Here is a 13,213-nt window from a genome sequence, read left to right as displayed (position 1 = left end):
TCTTAAAAAGTCCAACACATATGATTATTATCAAAATATTAAACTTTAATATGATATAATAATAATAAAAAAAAGACATTTAATTCCTCAAATAGTCCAACACAAATGATTATTATCAAAATATTAAATCTTAATAGAATATAAAAAAGGAAAAAAAAGAAGACATTTAAAAAAAAAAATTAAAAATCACAACCTATCTATCTATCTATAAATTTATCTATCTATCTATACTATATATTAAGCAAAAGGGGGTTTTTAACCCCCAAGGCCTGTGGGAGCTTTAATATATCAATCCTAATTTTCTAATTTTTTGTCTTTTTAAAAAAAAAAAATTAACCTCATCATTTATTAATTTCTCTCAACCTACGAGACTTTTTGACTTCTCTCATAATTACTGCAGTACCTTTTCCAAAACAAATAATTTATATATTAAAAAAATTTAAAACAAATATAAATATCTATCTCTATATCTATATCTATCTATTTATTTATATCTATATCTAACTCACAAATTTTGTGAGAGTTCCAATATAATATTGGGGGTTGCTTGGTGATTGGTTCAAATATTATAATTACACTACGGTTGATAAATAGAGAGAGAGAGAGAGAGAGACTATGGCTATGTGGCTATGTGGTGTGTATATGTGATGATAAAAAGGGCATTTGCTTTTGGGGGTACCTCCTCGGTTAAGCGCCCACGTTCCTTGCTTCTTTTTTCTCTCTCTCTCTTTCTTAATTTTTTTGATTTTTTTTGAAAAAAAAATTTAACACTTATTAAATTCTTTTAAGTCTTTTTTATTTCTCCAATACATACACTCTTTTTAACATTTCACATACTTATTGCAAACAATGAGTCTCCTTTTTGCTTTCTCCTTCTTGACTTCTCACTTCTACACTTTCAACTTCAGTGGCCACGTATGCAAACAGTAAGTCTTCTTTTCGTTTTATCCTTCTTGACTTTTCCTTTTATTTATTGTTTTAATATTGTAATTAGATAGCGTATAAAAATATTTGTGATTTGTCTAGCGAATAAAAAATTATAATTTGATTTTTTAATATGATTGAAATTAGATAAATATAAACCCTCACAAAGAGAAACATGTGATTATAATTAGTTGAATGATTTTTTTTTTTAATGTGATTGTAGTTAGTTTAATAGTTTTTTTTTTCCCCTGCTTTCTCCTTCTTGACTTTTCACTTCTACACTTTCAACTTCAGTGACCACGTATGTAAATAGTAAGTTTTCTTTTTGTTTTTTCCTTCTTGACTTTTCCTTTTGTTTACTGTTTTAATATTGTAATTAGATAGCATATAAAAATATTTGTGATTTGTCTAATGAATAAAAAATTATAATTTGATTTTTTAATATGATTGAAATTAGATAAATATAAACCCTCACAAAGAGAAAAATGTGATTATAATTAGTTGAATGATTTTTTTTTAATGTGATTGTAGTTAGTTTAATAGTTTTTTTTTCCATTTATTTATTTTATTATGGGAAAAATGTGATATGATTATAGTTTGTTCAATGGCTCTTTTTTTTAATATCATTGTTGTAGTTAGTTCAATGGTTTTTTTTTTTAATGTTATTTAATCTTTTTATTTACTATTTTAATTTTATTTTTGATTTTTTAATATGATTGAAGTTAGATAAATATAAACCCTCAAAAAGAGAAAAATGTTATTATAATTAGTTGAATGATTCTTTTTTTTTTAATGTGATTGTAGTTAGTTTAATAGTTCTTTTTTTTCATTTATTTATTTTATTATGAAAAAAATGTTATATGATTGTCGTTTGTTCAATGACTATTTTTTTTATTATGATTGTTGTAGTTAGTTCAATGGTTATAAAAATATTTGTGATTTGTCTAGCAAATAAAAAATTATAATTTGATTTTTTAATATGATTGAAATTAGATAAATATAAACCCTCACAAAAAAAAAATGTGATTATAATTAGTTGAATGATTTTTATTTTTTTTAATGTGATTGTAGTTAGTTTAATAGTTCTTTTTTTTCATTTATTTATTTTATTATGGGAAAAATGTGATGTGATTGTAGTTTGTTCAATGACACTTTTTTTTAATATGATTGTTGTAGTTAGTTCAATGATTTTTTTTTAATGTTATTTAATCTTTTTATTTATTATTTTAATTTTATTTTTGATTCTTTAATATGATTGAAGTTAAATAAATATAAGCCCTCACAAAGAGAAAAATGTGATTATAAGTAGTTGAATGATTCTTTTTTTTTTTTAATGTGATTGTAGTTCGTTTAATAGTTCTTTTTTTTCATTTATTTATTTTATTATGGAAAAAATGTGATGTGATTGTAGTTTGTTCAATGGCTCTTTTTTTTAATATGATTGTTGTTGTTAGTTCAATGTTTTTTTTTAATGTTATTGAATCTTTTTATTTACTATTTTAATTTTATTTTTAATATGATTGAAGTTAGATAAATATAAAGCACTCACAAAGAAAAAAATGTGATTGTAGTTAGTTCAATGGTTTTTTTTTTAATGTAATTGTAGTTAGTCAATGGTTCTTTTTTTCATTTATTTATTTATTTTACTATGGAAAAAATGTGATGTGATTGTAATTTGTTCAATGGTTCTTTATTTTAATGTGATTTAATCTTTTATTTACTGTTTTAATGATTTTTTTTTTACAATTATTTATGAAAAAAATATTATTGTAGTTAGATAACATAAAAATATTTGTGATTTGATTTGATTTTTTTTATTTGATTTTTAAAGTACCAATTATTGTTAATGATTATATTGTATTTTGAAAAAAAAATTGTAATTGATTTTTTTAACTTACTTTGTTTTTTGAAAAAAAATTATTGTGTTTTTTTAACTATCAATTCACTTAATTTGTGATTTGATTTTTAACTCACTGTATTTTTTAAAAAACAAAATGGATTGTATTCATTAGGGTCACATAATGTACCAATTATTGATGATTATTAGATTGTATTTTGACGAAAAAAAATTATAATTATAGATTGGTCTGAAGAATGTCTATACCTTTCAGAAAGTAAAAAATGTAAGTATAACATTTTTACTTTATAACATTTTATAAATACATAATATATGTGTTGTTCATTAATTATAATACTAACTATCATATTGACAATGCAAGAATGCTGATGGAAGGCGCACAACAATTTAGATTTTAGTTATTTTTTGTTTTACTTATTCAGTGAATTTCGAACAAATGTAATAAATTCTTATTTTTATTACTTTAATTATGCTATGTCAATATTTCCTTTTAAAATTACATATATTTTATGCTAACAATTTAAAAATTTATTTGACATAACTATGAATATTTTTTTTTTAAATTTAATCTCGTGCACGGGTGATATGGTAGTATCTATACTTCTATACTATATATTAAGCAAAATGGGGTTTTTAACCCCAAGCCTTGTGGGAGCTCCAATCTCCCAATCTAAATTTCTTGATTTTTTGATTTAAAAAAAAAAAATCTTAGCATTTATTAACTTCTCCCAACCCCTAAGTCTTACTCTCATAATAACACTTTAATGCATTAAGAATAAGCATAAAAAAAATTCTTTGAAATCCAACACATGTGAATTCCTTGAAAAGTCCCCACACATATGATTATTATCCTTCATAATAACACTTTAATGCATTAAGAACAAGCATAAAAAAAATTTCTTGAAAAATCTAACACATATCATTATTATCAAATATTAAACTTTAATATCTATACTATATATTAAGCAAAAGGAGATTTTTAACCCCAAGCCTTGTGGGAGCTCCGATTTCTCAATCTAAATTTTTTGATTTTTTGATTTAAAAAAAAAAAATCTTATCATTTATTAACATCTCCCAACTCCCAAGTCTTACCCTCATAATAACACTTTAATGCATTAAGAACAAGTTTAAAAAAAATTCTTTGAAATCCACCGCATATGAATTCCTTGAAAAGTCCCAACACATATGATTATTATCCCTCATAATAACACTTTAATGTATTAAGAACAAATATAAAAAAAAAAAATTCTTGAAAAGTCCAACACATATAATTATTATCAAAATATTAAACTTTAATATAATATAATAAAAAAAAAGACATTTAATTCATTAAAAAGTTTAACACATATGATTATTATCAAAATATTAAATTTTAATATAATATAAAAAAGGGGAAAAAAAAGACATTTAAAAAAAATGAAAAATCACAATTCATATATATAGATAATTGTAAACACAATAAAATAGGAGGGTATTCATGTCTACACGATTTTTTTTATAAAATCCCCTCCATTATAATAAGATAGCACTTTACTTCTCTTATCTTATAATATATATATATATATATATATATATAATATTATATATTATCTATCTATACTATATATTAAGCAAAATGGGGTTTTCAACCCCCAAGGCTTGTGAGAGTTTCAATATCCCAATCTAAATTTTCTAAATTTTTTATTTTTTATTTTAAAAAAAATCTCAACATTTATTGATTTGATCAAAATCTCCTGATCAGCATTTATTAAATTTTTTCAATCCACATGTCTTTCCACATGCCTGCATTTATTGATTTGGTCAAAATTTCCCTAATCAGCATTTAAAATCTCATCATACAAATAATTATATATACAATCCATGTATAGTTATTGCAGTATCCTTTTCAACTTCTCTCATTAGTGATAAGATTGTTAAATTATTTTTATAAAAAATCTTAAAAAACATAATTTATATATTAAAAAAATCTAAAACAAATATAAAATATTTATAATTATCCCGTGCATAGCACGGGTGATAGGCTAGTAATATAATAAAAAAAAGAAGACATTTAATTCATTGAAAAGTCCAACATATATGATTATTATCAAAATATTAAACTTTAATATAATATAAAAAAGAAAAAAAAAAAGACATTTAAAAATCACAATTCACATATATAGATAATTGTAAATATATTAAGAAAAAGGGAGTTTCTAAATCCCAAGCCTTGTGGGAGCTTCAATCTCTCAATCTTAATTTTCTAAATTTTTGATTTAAAAAAAAACCTCAGCATTTATTGATTTGGTCAAAATCCTCTGATCAACATTTATTAACTTTTTCCAATCCAAATGTCTGCATTTATTGATTTGATCAAAATCCCTGATTAGCATTTAAAATCTCCTCATACAAATAATTATAGATACAGCCCGTGCATAGTTACTGCAGTGGCTTTTATAATTTCTCTTGTACACTATGGTTAGTGATAAGATTGTTAAATTATTTTTATAAAAAAATCTTTAAAAACATAATTTATATATTAAAAAAAATTAAAACAAATATAAATATCTATAATTATCCCGTGCCCGTGCATAGCATGGGTGATAGGCTAGTATTATATAAGGAAAAGTGGGTTTATAGCCTACAAATTTTGTGGGAACTCCAATATCACAATCTTAATTTTCTAATTTATTGATTTTTTTTTTAAAAAAAAAAAAACTCAGCATTTATTGATTTCTACCAACCCATAACCTTTTTGACTTCTCTCATACCTACTACCGCACCTTTTTCAACTTCTCCTATATACTATGGTTAGTGATGAGATTGTTAAATTATTTTTATAAAAAATCTAAAAAAAATAATTTGTATATTAAAAAAAATATCTAAAATAAATATAAATTATTATTAAAAAATAAAAAGTTGCAATTGTGAAAGAAGAGAGAGAGAGAGAGAAAAAAAAAACTATCCGTAATCTATATATATATATATATATATGTATCTATATCTATACTATATATAAGCAAAAGGAGATTTTTAACCCCCAAGACCTGTGGAAGTTCCAATATACCAATCTTAATTTTCTAATTTTTTTTTTTAAAAAAAAAATTAACCTCAGTATTTATTAACTTCTCTTAACCTGCAAGATTTTTTGACTTCTCTCATAATTACTGCAATACCTTTTCCAAAAAAAATAATTTGTATATTAAAAAAATTAAAACAAATATAAATATCTATATCTATCTATTTATTTATATGTATCTCTAATCCACAAGTTTTGCGGGAGTTCAAATATCTGAATCTTAATTTCTTAATTTTTTTGATTTTTTTTAGAAAAAAAAAATTAACACTTATTAAATTCTTCCAAGTCTTTTTAATTTCTCCAATACACACACTCTTTTTAACTTTTCACATATCTATTGCAAACAGTGAGTCTTCTTTTTGTTTTCTCCTTCTTGACTTCTCACTTCTACACTTTCAACTTCAGTGATCACGTATGCAAACAGTAAGTCTTCTTTTTGTTTTCTCCTTCTTAACTTTTCCTTTTGTTTACTGTTTTAATATTGTAGTTAGATAGCACATAAAAATATTTGTGATTCGTCTAGCAAATAAAAAATTATAATTTGATTTTTTAATATGATTGAAGTTAGATAAATATAAATCCTCATAAAGAGAAAAATGTGATTATAATTAGTTGAATGATTCTTTTTTTTTTTTTTTAATGTGATTGTAGTTAGTTTAATAGTTCTTTTTTTTCATTTATTTATTTTATTATGGGAAAAATGTGATGTGATTGTAGTTTGTTCAATGATTTTTTTTTTAATATGATTGTTGTAGTTAGTTCAATTGTTTTTTTTAATGCTATTTAATCTTTTTATTTACTATTTTAATTTTATTTTTAATATGATTGAAGTTAGATAATTTAACAACCCCTATCTGTAATTAGCCACTAATCCGTATTTACTGATGCTAATTGAGTGAATCAAATGAATTATTGGGGTTAGTATGTGATTTGCATGATATTTGGCTTACTATCTGTTACTTGTAGAAATATCTGTTTGAAATTCCACTCTAATATGTAAATTGAAAGCCTTATCGGCACCCGAAAACGAAATTGACTACACCGATATGTTATTTGGAATTTTTAGAACCATATGGAAAATTTTATTAAAATTTGATTCAGTCAGATTAATTAAGTCATGCTTGGTTAGCCTAATATTCTAATTATTGTATTTTTGGCACCATAGCTTTATATGAGCCTAAAAGCTCATTTGAACTCATTTACTTCATCTCCCTTGAGTGGAAAAATCTGTGAATTTACTTGAGAGAGAGAGAGTGCATTCTAGAGAGAGAGAGAGAAGAAGAGATTGAAGAGGAATTGAAGGAATTCATCAAGATTGTGCAAGTATCTAGCTAATTCAAGACTCTAGGTAAGATTACAACCTCTAGATTGTGTAACTAAGTCATTTAACATGAAATTTCTTCAAGATTATGAGTTTGAATGTGTATATTGAGCCTAGAATAGAGTTTGAGTTGCAATTCATGCATGCATGTCCATTTTTTTACAAATTAAGCATGATTTCCAAGAATTCTCTCTTGCATATTTGAAATTCATCTTCATTTAGGGAAATCATCAAGTTTCAAGTTGTTTTGTGGGGTTTGATCATGTTTTGAGGAGTTAGATACAAGAAAAATTCATGCATGTTGTGTTCATGAACATTCATCATATTTTAAGTTGAAATTGTGAGTTTTTAACAAACTCTTGGGCCATGATTTTATGAAATAATGCTTAATTCATCATGTTTTACAAGTTTACTATGTTATCTCAAGTTTTTGGGCCCAAGAGATGTGTTTTGAAGGTTGGAATTTGAATTTTGAGCTTGAAGGTGCAATTTGAAAATTCCAGAATTTGCATCTACGCTCAAGCGTGGGAGTTCACGCTCGAGCGACCACTCTGTGTGCGTGCACTCCGCTCGAGGGACCAAAAGTCTGCTCGAGCGTAAATTGCAAGCTCTCAGAAGTTTCATGTCGTTTACAGATCGCTCGAGCGAAGGAATGTGCGCTCGAACGACCATTCACATTTTGCATGTCCGTTCGAGCGAGGAAAGCTACGCTCGAGCGTGGACCTTATTTTCAGAAATTTTGCCTAAGTGTTCTAAGGCATGTTTTGGCATCCTCGTTGCATCTTAGGCATTCATAAGCCTTAATTAAGCCACAGTAATGCGGTTATGGATTAGAAACACACTAAGTAAAGAATGTACTAAGTTACGAGATTCAAGTGTGTGTTTTCATCTATGGGATAAGAAAGAACAAGAATCAATGTAAAGTAAGCTAAGCCGTGTTGGCCACATGAATGTGTAATGATAAGACATGCTTGTGTTATGTATTTTGTGATTGTAGGTCAAGACTCAGGGATTGATTGACCACCTACTGAAACCACTGTGAGTAACGTTATCGTAAAGATACGTTCATATGAAATTATGTTCCAAATGAAATGTGATAAGTTATGATTTATGAAATGATATCTATTTTCGTGAACGAATATTCCATGTTTGAAATCTATTATGGCATCCATAAATAGTCCCAAGTCATGGGAGACAGCATGAAAATGCGGGTCCATGACATACAAGTAATTACGAGATCTCGTTAGCCATTTTATTGTGGTGATATGTGTTTAATCGGTATCTGGAACCGATTACTCTAGTCGGAAGACGTTTTGTAATGTGTTCTATGGGATTTACCATTATTATGTTCTGATATGAGGATGATTATGCTATGAACTGTTTTCTGCTTATGATATGTTCGGATTTCGTTCACTAACCCCTTTACCTTAATGTTATTCACTGGGTTTTAACTCACTGTTTGTATATATATATGTATAGGTGAGCATTTTGGAGTTCGAGCCTGAAGGCTTTTGTTTGGATCTGTGGTCCGTTGTCAGCCAACCATTGTGCCTCACGTGGAGGTTCCCGAAGCGTCCTGTGTTTAAGTTCTGGGGTTTCTGTTTTTATAAGACTTGATTTGATGTTGTTGGCTGTACTTAAAATACTGTAATATGTGTGGGTATAATGTATGGATGATTTTTGATTATGTATATAAAGTTTTAAATATTTTGTTCACATAAGTCAGCACAGCTCATTGGACAACTATATTTATGTATTTGCTTCCGCTAGCCCCCTTAATTTTGTTAATCTGTTCAGAGGCCTTCGGTAATCCAAGGATTACTGGCCGGTTACGATGCTAAACCTATAGGGGCGGGTTTGGGTCGTGACAAAGTGGTATCAGAGCACGAGTTATACCACACACACGTGTCCATATGAGCTATAGGATGTCTTAGAAATGAAATAGGGACATTGCATTATCATGTGTAAGTAGGTGAGCTATTATGACCATGTTCTTATTGAAAATACATTGAAATAAAACCTTTGTGCATGATCAAAGAAATTAAGTGGAATAACATGTAATGTTAATTTCAATGTTGAATGTGGAATCTATGTGAATATGAACGTATGAAAGTAAGGGATCATGTGACTGTGTCTGAATTGAAATGAAAGTATAAACACGTCTGATATGAAATGAAATGTAGAATCAATGAGAGCTTTCCTTATATTAATAAGCACCTTGTTTGTGTGTAGCCCATGGAAAGGACAAGGAATATAAACGAATCTGAATCTTTTGACGCTAGAATTAGCCGATTTGAAAGAATGGTTGAAACCTTAACCGAAAATCTGAAACAACAGCAACAAGGGCAAATACACGTATCTGAACCAACTAATTATGATATGATAACACTGACACATAAATATAATAAGATGAAACCACCGAAATTTTAAGGGGGTATTGAACCGTTAAAAGCCGAGGCTTGGGTCTTAGAAACTGAGAAAATATTTGAGGTATTTCCGTGTACTGAGGCACAAAAAGTTTTGTTGGCAACATTCACGCTCAAAGAGGAGGCTAGGAGGTGGTGGATGTTAGTACGAAATGATAATGAGGGTGTGACATGGGATAGATTTAAAGAAATCTTCTTCGAAAAATATTTTCCCCAATGCATCCGGGATAGGAAGGTATCCGAATTTGAACAACTAAAACAAGGCAAAATGACAGTGGCTGAATATGAAACAAAATTTACTGAGTTAGCCCGTTATGCACCCCACATGATAGACACTGACTACAAAAAGGCTAGGAATTTTGAAGGTGGGCTTGACTTAGATGTGTTTTATCGAGTTGGCGTCTTAAAATTGCCAAAATACGTGGATGTTCTTGATAGGGCCTTAATGTCCGAGGCAAACATAGCAGCCTTGGAAATATCAAAACCAACATCATCAACTGAATCAGAAAGAATGAAACAGAAGAAACAGAAAGTCGAAATGACTAGTAATTCGATAGCTTCTGCGAATGAAAAACCTAGGACGAAAACTGTGAACAAAGAAAGCCGGGAAAGCAATGTGAACAATGGTATACCTACTTGTAAAGAATGTGGGAAACAACATTGGGGCATTTGTCGCCGCCTATCAGGGGCTTGTTTTAGATGTGGTCACAAAGGGCACTTGGTTAAATCTTGCTCGCGAACTCATCCGAACAACACCTAGAGGCAAAGAAGGGTTTACATCCTAATTCCAGAAAATGCTCGGAATACTGAAACGACTGACGCAAGTATTACCTTAACTATGTGCAATTATTTATATGGGGATTTGTGTGAAAAGTGTACATTCCTTAACTTGATATAGATTGTGGATATGTTAATTGAACCAATTGACTTATTAAAACCAATTGAACCAATTGGCTTGGGGGTTAGAAATTCCATTTTTCCTTAATATCTACTAGCCTATCACCCGTGCTATGCACGGGATAATTATAAATATTTATATTTGTTTCAATTTTTTTTTAATATATAAATTATGTTTTTTAAGATTTTTTATAAAAATAATTTAACAATCTTATCACTAACCATAGTGTACAGGAGAAATTAAAAAGGCTACTGCAGTAACTATGCACGGGCTGTATCTATAATTATTTGTATGAGGGAATTTTAAATGCTAATCAAGGATTTTGACCAAATCAATAAATGCAGGGATGTGGATTGAAAAAAGTTAATAAATGCTGATCAGGGGATTTTGACCAAATCAATAAATGCTGAGGTTTTTTTTTTTTTTAAATCAAAAATTTAGAAAATTAAGATTGAGAGATTGGAGCTCCCACAAAGCTTGGGGTTTAGAAACTCCATTTTTCTTAATATATTTACAATTATCTATATATGTGAATTGCGATTTTTAAATGTTTTTTTTTTTTTTTTTTAAATGTCTTCTTTTTTCCCCTTTTTTATATTATATTAAAGTTTAATATTTTGATAATAATCATATGTGTTGGGCTTTTCAAGAAATTAAATGTCTTCTTTTTTTATTATATTATATTAAAATTTAATATTTTGATAATAATCATATGTGTTGAACTTTTCAAGAAATTTTTTATGCTTGTTCTTAACTCATTACAGTATTATTATGAGGGATAATAATCATATCTGTTGGGACTTTTCAAGGAATTCATATATGTTGAATTTCAAAGAATTTTTTTTATACTTGTTCTTAATACATTAAAGTGTTATTATGAGGGTAAGACTTGGGGGTTAGGAGAAGTTAATAAATGTTAATGTTTTTTTTTTAAATAAAAAAATTAGGAAATTTATATTGGGAGATTGGAGCTCCACAAGGCTTGGGGTTAAAAACCCCCTTTTGCTTAGTTATAAAAATAATTTAACAATCTTATCACTAACCACAGTGTACAAGAGAAATTAAAAAGGCTACTGCAGTAACTATGTACAGGTTGTATCTATAATTAATTGTATGAGGAAATTTTAAATGTTAACCAGGGATTTTGACCAAATCAATAAATGTAGGCATGTGGATTGGAAAAAGTTAATAAATACTGATCAGGGAATTTTGACCAAATAAATAAATGCTGAGATTTTTTTTTTAAAATCAAAAATTTAGAAAATTAAGATTGAGAGATTGGAGCTCCCACAAGGCTTAGGGTTTAAAAACCTCATTTTTCTTAATATATTTACAATTACCTATATATATGAATTGCGGTTTTTAAATGTCTTTTTTTATTTTATTTTAAATGTCTTCTTTTTTTTATTTTTTTTATATTATATTAAAATTTAATATTTTGATAATAATCATATGTGTTGGGCTTTTCAAGAAATTAAATGTCTTCTTTTTTTTATTATATCATATTAAAGTTTAATATTTTGATAATAATTATATGTGTTGGACTTTTTAAGAAATTTTTTTTATACTTATTCTTAATGTATTAAAGTGTTATTATGATGGATAATAATCATATCTGTTAGGACTTTTCAAGGAATTCATATATGTTGGATTTCAAAGATTTTTTTTTTATGCTTGTTTTTAATGCATTAAAGTGTTATTATGAGGGTAAGACTTGGGGGTTGGGAGAAGTTAATAAATGCTAAGGTTTTTTTATAAAAAAAAATCAAAAAATCAAGAAATTTAGATTGGAGCTCCCACAAGGCTTGGGGTTAAAAATCCCATTTTGCTTAATATATAGTATAGACACTTCTATCTATACTATTTATTAAGTAAAATGAGGTTTTTAACCCCCAAGGTCTGTGGGAGTTCTAATATCTCAATCTGAATTTTCTAAATTTTTTATTAAAAAAAGAAAAAACTCAGCATTTATTGTTTTGGTCAAAATTTCCTGATCAACATTTAAAATTCCCTCGTAAAAATAATTATAGACACAACTCATGTGTAATTACTGCAGTACATTTTTCAACTTTTCTCATGCACTATGGTTAGTGATAAGATTGTTAAATTATTTTTATAAAAAATATTAAAAAACATAATTTATATATTAAAAAAATTCTAACACAAATATAAATATCTATAATTATCTCGTGCATAGCACGGGTGATAGGCTAGTATATATTAAGGAAGATGAGATTTCTAACCCCAAACCTTGTGGGAGCTCCAATATCCCAATCTAAATTTTCTGATTTTTTTATTTAAAAAAAAAATTCAGCATTTATTGATTTGGTCAAAATCTTCTGATAAGAATTTATTAATTTTTTTCAATCCACATGTCTTTTCACATGCCTGCATTTATTGATTTGATCAAAATCCCCTGATAAGCATTTAAAATCCCCTCATACAAATAATTATAGATACAATCCATGTATAGTTACTTTAGTACCTTTTTCAACATCTCTTATACACTATAGTTAATGATATATCAATTTGAATTTTCTAAATTTTTTATTAAAAAAAAATTCAACATTTATTGATTCGGTCAAAATTCCTGATCAGCATTTATTAACTTTTTTCAATCCACATGTCTTTCCACATGTCTGTATTTATTGATTTGGTCAAAATCCCGTATCAACATTTAAAATCCCCTCATACAAATAATTATAGATATAGCCCCTGCATAGTTACT

This window comes from Camellia sinensis, chromosome 4 (assembly GCF_055761805.1).
Source record: "Camellia sinensis isolate YWXY chromosome 4, ASM5576180v1, whole genome shotgun sequence".
Lineage (NCBI taxonomy): Eukaryota > Viridiplantae > Streptophyta > Magnoliopsida > Ericales > Theaceae > Camellia > Camellia sinensis.
Note: the sequence above shows the minus strand (reverse complement) of the source record.